This window comes from Cupressus sempervirens, chromosome 1, assembly GCF_028749045.1.
Source record: "Cupressus sempervirens isolate cs-2001-9-10 chromosome 1, ASM2874904v1, whole genome shotgun sequence".
Classification (NCBI taxonomy): Eukaryota; Viridiplantae; Streptophyta; class Pinopsida; order Cupressales; family Cupressaceae; genus Cupressus; species Cupressus sempervirens.
Genome location: NC_143118.1, coordinates 440,605,762 through 440,613,732, shown reverse-complemented (window position 1 = coordinate 440,613,732; position 7,971 = coordinate 440,605,762). Strand labels below are relative to the sequence as shown.

The window sequence follows — 7,971 nt, the reverse complement described above, 5'->3', positions numbered from 1 at the left end:
GAAGAGAAAAAGAAGAAGACACTAGAGGAGGGAAAGAAAAGGAAAGAGGAAGATGAAAGAAAGAGGACCGAGCTAAAGATCAGGAAGAATTCAAATGAAGACACTAAACTCAAGCAGAAATGGAAGATTATGATGCAAGAATCAACATTCTTGTCCAATCTGAAACATGTGGAGTCAAAGATAGGAAAAATAGTGTTCCAACATGAGGTAAACATACCTTATGTAGCTCCAACAATTGTATAATTGTAGAATCAACAACCAATCCATCAGTAGTAGCAGTAGTGACATCAAATGATGAAGATCAGAAAGGCTTGATGAGCACATTAATTAAGTTGTTTGAGAAGAATAAATTAGTAGAGTCTTTGGAGAAGACATTAATTGAAGTCTTGGAAAGAATACAGAAGATAGTTACTACAACTATAGCTATTCTAGATTTGCAGTCGAAGGCCATGGAGTTGGTGAAAACCTTTGATAAGAAACTCACAACTTTAGTAGATGTAGCTTCAATACAAGCTGAGGTAAGACATGATGCAACACTATTCAACATAGTGTGCACCAATGTGCCTAATGATCTGAAGGCACTTGATGGAAACATCAAGGGATTGAGAAAGCATATTGATGAATGGAAAATATTGTATGGACAATGTGCATAGTCATACAAGTACCTTGTAGACTTTGAGAGACATATAAAAGGTAAATTAAGTGAACTTGAATCACTCATTGTCAAGTTACAACTCCTAGAATCTAGTATTGAAGACTATGGAGCAAAAGTGGAGAAGATACATGGTATGATTAGAGACTTGGAATCTGATAAAGAGAAAGTAGCAAGGAGATTCTCTAGTCTTAGAGAAATTTCCTCATCAAAAGTTAGCATTTTGTAGAGGCAACTTGAGGAATGTCTTATAAATAAGGCTTCCTATAACAAGTTTTCTTATATTGACTTGAGTGTAGTTGAAGTGGCATCCTATGCACTTTGCGCACTAATCATTATCTCAGAGATAGTAAAGGAGAAATATAAGATAGAGATAAAAAGAATAAAGGTTGTTTATGTAGGCTATTTTTTTAGATTAACAGGTTGACTAGCAACAGAAGACCTAAAGTTTTGTGGATACAATTTTTGACATCTTTGCCATTGATGTCAAAGGGGGGGTATTATGTATAGAAGGAAAATTATAGATGTATATGTATATGTAGGGGGGGCTTATGTATGTGGGTAAAAGCACAAACCTGTGTCATCCTTTTTTAAAGGAAAAAGGCCAACAAAAGAATAATTGTTCACCTTCAATGACATAAAATTGGTATTATTATTTTGAATTTGGAAATGAAGTAAACTAATGAAATGTGTAGAAATGGCAAGAATCATGATGAAAGCAAAAAGACTTCCAACCGAATATTGGGGAGAGGTTGTAGCAAAAATAATATATTTGATCAACAGGTGTCCTACAAAATCAATTCATGACAAGATACCTCTTGAGGCTTGGTCAAGAAACAAATGGATAGTTGAGCACTTGAGAGTGTTCATATGTGTAGCATATGTGCATGTGCCTAAGGAACAAAGGAAAAAGTTGGATGACAAAGGTGTGAAGTGCATCTTCACAAGGTATATCTTAGAATCAAAAGCTTATAGATTGTATGATCCAATTAACAAGAAGATCATCATTTCAAGAGATGTGGAGTTTCTTGAAAGTCAATCATGGGATGGCTTGTTAGATGAATCCTCAAACACTTCAAGTAAAGTACCTACTATTGAACAGGAAGAAGATGACATTAGTGATCAGCAATAAGATGGAGTAGCAAACATAGATTATAGACAAAGAAAAAAAGGCAAACAACCCTTAACATGCTGAGCAACAGATCCAAGCACTTCAAGACAACCCCAAGCTAGTATGCAAAATAGCAGTAGTAGTAACACTAAAAATTTAGATCCCACTCTTGCCTCCCTATTGCCAAGATTGACCAAGAGTTTAAGGGAGATATACCAAGATGAAAGGTATGAGGAAGATTATGATGAGAGTGTAAATTTTGCATTATTTTCTCATAGTAATCAAATTTATTTTGAGGAAGTTGTGAATGGAGAGAAATGGTGTAATGCCACAAATGAGGAAATAGATGCTATTGAAAAGAATGAGACATTGGAGTTAACTACTTTTCCTCCCAAGAAACAAGTTATCAGAGTAAAATGGGTCTACAAGACTAAGTGCAAAGCTGAAGGAAAAATAGATAGGCATAAGGCATGTTTAGTGGTTAAGGGGTACAAGCAGCAATATGACAAAGATTATGATGAGACATATGCCCGAGTTGCAAGAATGAAAACTATGCATGTTATCATAGCAATTATAGCCCAGCACAAATGGAAGGTATGTCAAATGGATGTGAAGTCCACCTTCTTGAATGGTGTATTGAAGGAAGAAATATATGTGGAGTAGCCACCTGGTTATGAAGTTGCAGGTGAAGAACAAAAAGTGTATAGATTGAAGACAACTCTTTATGAGCTCAAGCAAGCTCCAAGGGTATGGTACAACATGATTGACTCATATTTGATGAGAAATGGATTTAGCAAAAGTGATGGTGAGCTCACTCTCTATATCAAGGAAACAAATGGTAATGTGTTGATTGTTGTCTTGTATGTAGATGATTTAATTTTCACTGTAAATGATAATTTCCCAATTGGTGAGTTTAAAGAGGCCATGAAAAATGAATTTGAAATGACAACCTAAGTCTCTTGAAGTATGTTCTAGGCATAGAAGTAAAAAAAATGAATGACGACATCTTCATCTCTCAAGAAAAATATGCAAGGCAGATCTTGGAGAGATTCAAAATGAAAAATAGTAGTGTAGCCCCAACAACAACAATAGTAGGTCTAAAATTGAGTAAGAAAGATTGTAGCAAAAGTGTGAATCCAACACTATACAAGAGTATGGTTGGAAGCTTGATATATTTAACTGCAACTAGGCCAGACATAATGCATGTAGTAAGTTTGATTTCTAGATTTATGGAAATACCAAAGGATTCCCATTGGCAAGTGGAAAAGAGGGTCCTAAGGTATGTGAATGGTACTAAGGGATTTGGGATTTTGTATATTGCAGTAAATGATTTCAAGTCAGTTGGTTACATAGATAGTGATTGGGCTAAAAGTTTAGATGATAGGAAGAGCATTTTTGAATACATGTTCCATATGGGATTGGGTGCAATTTCATAGTCATCTAAGAAGCAACCTATTGTTGCTTAGTCTACAACAGAGGCTGAATACATAGCAGCAAATGCAGTAGCAGACCAAGCTATTTGGTTAAGAAGAATCTTGACAAATTTGAATGAAAGACAAGAGGATGAATCCACAATCTATTGTGACAACATCTTCTCAATTGTATTGTCCAAGAATCCAATCTTCCATGGGAGAAGAAAGCATTTAGAGATAAAATATCACTTCATCAGAAAGTTGGTGGAGAACGAGGATATCAAAATGGAATTTTGTAAGTCTAAGCAGTAGCTAGCAGACATTTTCACTAAGCCTTTAGGCATTGGAACTTTTGTACACCTAAGAGAGTGTCTCGGTGTAGTTGATTTGGATCAGAAGTGATCCTTGTTTGTTTGGCTTAGGACAAAGCGAGAGTGTTGAAATATTAAATACTGTAGTTGATTGCCCCTAGAGCCAAATGCCCACCTACTGCTTGATGACTTGTAGAACAATTAGAAACAATGAATGCAGGTAGGTGAGTTTTTCAAATTTTGAAAAGAGGGGGAAAACATTTTGGAAGAAAGACAAAAGGAATGAATCTGGTTCATTCATTTATTTTAGCAAATTAGAGTTGAAAAGAGTTGTAGAGTAGAGCAGAGAAGGAAGAAAAAGAAGTTGGTCAACAGATCTAGTTGTCAGAGTTTAGAAGATAGAAGGAAGTTTGTTCTCATGTTTGCAATTGCACGTGTTTCCTCTGTTCATTCTATAATATTTTTGTTTATTGGATTCAACCTATGAAGTAGTGATTGCTCCAAACATTGTTGTATGCAGCCATTAGAGCTATATGTTTAAAAGTTTAAAGTTTTAGGTTTTATCAGTTTGAAGATTTTAGGGTTTTTTTTGGTTGAAGTCAAATGCTCCTAGATTTTGTAATAGTTTTATAATATTTGAATAAAAGCAAGCAAGAAAGCATACTAAATCTATTATTCCTCTTCTATTCTTCATTGCATAATATATTGCATTTGATAAGTTCATTGTTGAAGTCTTCATCCTTTGGCTCTCTGCATTTTAATGGTAGTTTGTCACTCTGCTCACTTTGTCTAGTCTTAGACTAAGTTCCATCTCTATAGTTATTGCTGAGCTCACTTGAAATTCTCTTCTATTGAGCACCACTTTGAAGTGGTTGGCGAGCTCACTCAGTATTGCTTGTGCTGAGTTGCCCTAGTGCCGAGTTCACTTGGCTTACTCTTATGCTGAGCTAACTTAGCACCTACTGCCTATCACTTAGCATCCATTCGTACCAAGCAAAACTACCACTCAACACCTTCACATGTCGATATTTTTTTTAGGTTTTTTATTTGATTTATTTTTAATATCTAGTTGATGTTGTTGTTGAAAAGCTTGGTGAAATGTTGATAGAAGAGATAAACAAGGAGATTTCACTATTCTACAACTTTAGAAATGATTTTCAATGGTTGAAGAAGAAGCTGACAAGCATAAGAGGCTACCTTAGAGATGTAGATGCACCAAGTGCACACAATGAGCCTGTGAGAAGCTGGCTACTGGATGTTGTAGAGCTAGCATGGGACACAGAGGACTTAGTGGATGAATGTGCTCTTCAAATCAAAGGTACAAATGCTAAAATGCCCCAATCATCTTGTGTAGCTTGTGTTAATTTCAATTATTCTCAAATAAAATTTTGCTATAAAATGGCACGTTGGTTGAGAGACATGAAAGAAAGGATGAGGTCCATCATGGTAGATGCGACAGAGTTGAAACTTTTTGGGGATCTCATTCATCAAGACTAATTACCCTCAACAAGTACATCTGGTGGGAATATAAAGTGGAGGGGAGCAAGCCTTATTGAAAGTGGGGCAAGACTAGTGGCCATTAACTCCAAAGTTGATGAGGTCCTCCATCTTTTGGATGACATAGTTTCCTCTCCTGTCATTGTGGTTGTCGGTATGGGTAGGGTTGAGAAGACATTTCTGATGCAAAATGTTTTCAGTAGAGTGAAGGATAAGTTTGAGAAGTTTGCATGCCTAACTACTTCTTAGACTTATTCCCCTAGAAGGTTGCAAGCTGACTTGGCCTCTAAAATAAAAGATTTGAATAAGGTTGTTGATGGGAAAGTGAGTGAGGTGCAAGTAGCCAAATTGATTCATGACAAACTTTTAGCAAGCAAAAGTTGTCTTGTGGTGCTAGATGATGTGTGGAGGGCAACTAGGTAGGATGACCTGATCTATGCACTTGGCATTCCAATGGGGAATAATAAAAATCACCTGTGTTTATGAGATGTAGATTTTGTCAGAAGAAGAGAGTTGTGAGCTCTTTTGTGCTCATACATTCATTGACTGCCCTCAAAATCAGCCACCAAAGCCATTTGAGTCAATTGATTGCAAAATTGAAAGGGAATGTAGGAGATTTCCCTTGGCCATTAAAATAGTGGGAGCATCTCTCAAGGGAAAGAGATCATTGTCAGGAAATTGGCAAACCAAAATGAGGCAACTCATAGCATTATCTCATGTTAAGGATCCAGTCATGCAGATTCTCAAGTTGAATTACGTTTCTCTTCCTCCTTATCTTAAGCCCTGTTTTGCATTTCTTTCTTTCTTTGCTTTGGATGAGGCAATACATTCAATCTCATAAATTTGTGGGCATCAGAAGGACATATTCCTCAAAGAGATGACATGCTAGATATTGGATGGGATTATATATGTCATCTCCATAGTCTCTATTTTCTCTAGAGACAATCTATCCATTTTCCTAATTTTTTTCTTTATCATAGTAAGGTAGAAAAAAGGTACAAATTACGTGATCTAGTGCTTGATTGGGCCATCAGTATATCAAGAGAGAGTATATGTGTGTTTAGTGCAATTGAAGCCTTGACAAGAGGTCCAACCAGGGTTTTAGTGGTCAAAAAAAGCATAGGCAATGATGATGTAGATGTAATGGCAAGAAACAAGGCCTACTCTACATCACGTCTTCACACTTTATCTCTCTCTCAAAATAGGGACATTCATAATATACCAAAAAACCTTGCTTAGCAGTGCTAGAGTAGTGCACATTCTTGACCTGAGTAATATAAAAATCTCGTCACTGACTACTTGTGTTGAAAATTTGAAGCTCCTTAGATTTTTGAATTTGAGTAGGATAAAAATTACTGAAGTTCTAGCATGTGTAAGAAGTAACAAGAGTCTTCATTTTCTGGATATTTCTGGGTGCTCTCATCTAAAAGAATTACCAAACTAGATTGTCTACAACATCTGGAATATTGAGAGTTGTCTCTTTAAGGGTACTTAGATCATTTGTACCTAGATCATTTCGACCGAGATTAGATGGCTACAAACTATCAACTAAAGATGATGGATTCTTAAAGCTGGAACATTTGGTAAATTTGGTCAACCTCTATGAAATGCACATAGATATTGATCACAATGCTGAATTGAAAAGTATAGAAGATGGGAACCTCGCCAGCTTGGTGAAGATGCATATTCTAACACTAGGCCAAAGTGTTAGCTATGACAATAGTTTTCCACCTCTATAAGAGAAGATGATAGCTATGAAAGATTTTGAAGTCCTTTCCTTAGCCAACTTTGCATTGCTAGATTGGATATGTTCCTTCTCAAATATGATGAAATTGTATTTAGAAGGAAACCATTGTGCTAAATATCCACCACTAGAAATATTGCCAAACTTATTAAGTTTGAGTTTAGTGCGCAATGCAAATTGTAAGGTATTGCCAAAAGGGTTTTGGAAACCAAGGGGATTCTCGTAGCTATGCTCTTTTTGAATTTTAGACTTTTACAACTTAGATGAGTTATCAGAAATAGAGACACTACAAGTAGTGTTAATTATTGTTAGTTGGACAGCTGTTATTTTTGACTCAGAAATAGCAGTAGTATTTATGGGTAGCTTGGACAGCTATTCATCCTTATCTATGTATAGCAGCATTAGTTATGGGTAGTTTGTACAGTTGTTTGTCCACTTGCCAAGAATTAGTAAATAGTTGTTTCAAGGATAATTATTTACTAATTTTAGTGATTCCCTTTTGGATGCTTTGCAACCAATTCTATTATTGGCTGTCGAGTTGTCTTGATCTTAGCCTTTGGTTTGATTTAATCTTGGTTGTTGGTTTTTCCAATAGCATAGTATAAAAAGGGGTCATTGGGTCATTTGGAAATACGAGTTTTGGAGAAGCATTTTGTAGTGATAGCAAATTACCTTGCAGTGTTAGCAAGGGTGCAGTGTTAGTGTGGGGATAGCAGTGGGGAATATCAGCGGGAGAAATTAGGAGGTTGTCGGAGTTCTGCCAGTGAGAGGCAAGGAATTTTGTATCTCTTGATTTGTTGAAGTTCAATATAATTCCTCATTTGTAGAACTAATTTTCCCTTAGCGATTTATCCAAGGACAATTTGTTCGAAAATATTGTGTTCATTGTGTTTTTCATTTCTTTCCATATTATATAAGTGAAGTTGCAGTTGTGTTATTTTTCAATATTGGTTGAGAATTTGTTTTCATAAGTTTAATAATCATTTAAGATAGGAGATTGATAATCAGTGATTGCAATAGTTGATTTTTTACATGGTATCAGAGCGTTGTTAAGGGTAGAAGAGTTTTTCCCCAGGAAAGAAATTTTGATCTCTTTAGATTTATTATTGCTTTTAATCCCTTGAGATGGCTTCAACTAGTTTGAGAGATCAGGATAGATTGGATGGTGCCTCAAATTTTGGTGTTTGGAAGGCCATAATTTATTTATTGTTGGAAGAGAATGGTATCAAGAATTATGCTACTAG

General features: G+C 35.8%; 1 pseudogene; it reads left to right on the top strand.

Annotated features, from left to right (window-relative positions):
• Positions 1 to 449: 449 nt before the first annotated feature.
• LOC149578176 (putative disease resistance protein RGA3) lies at positions 450 to 6,953 on the top strand (annotated as a pseudogene).
• The last annotated feature ends 1,018 nt before the right edge of the window (positions 6,954 to 7,971 follow it).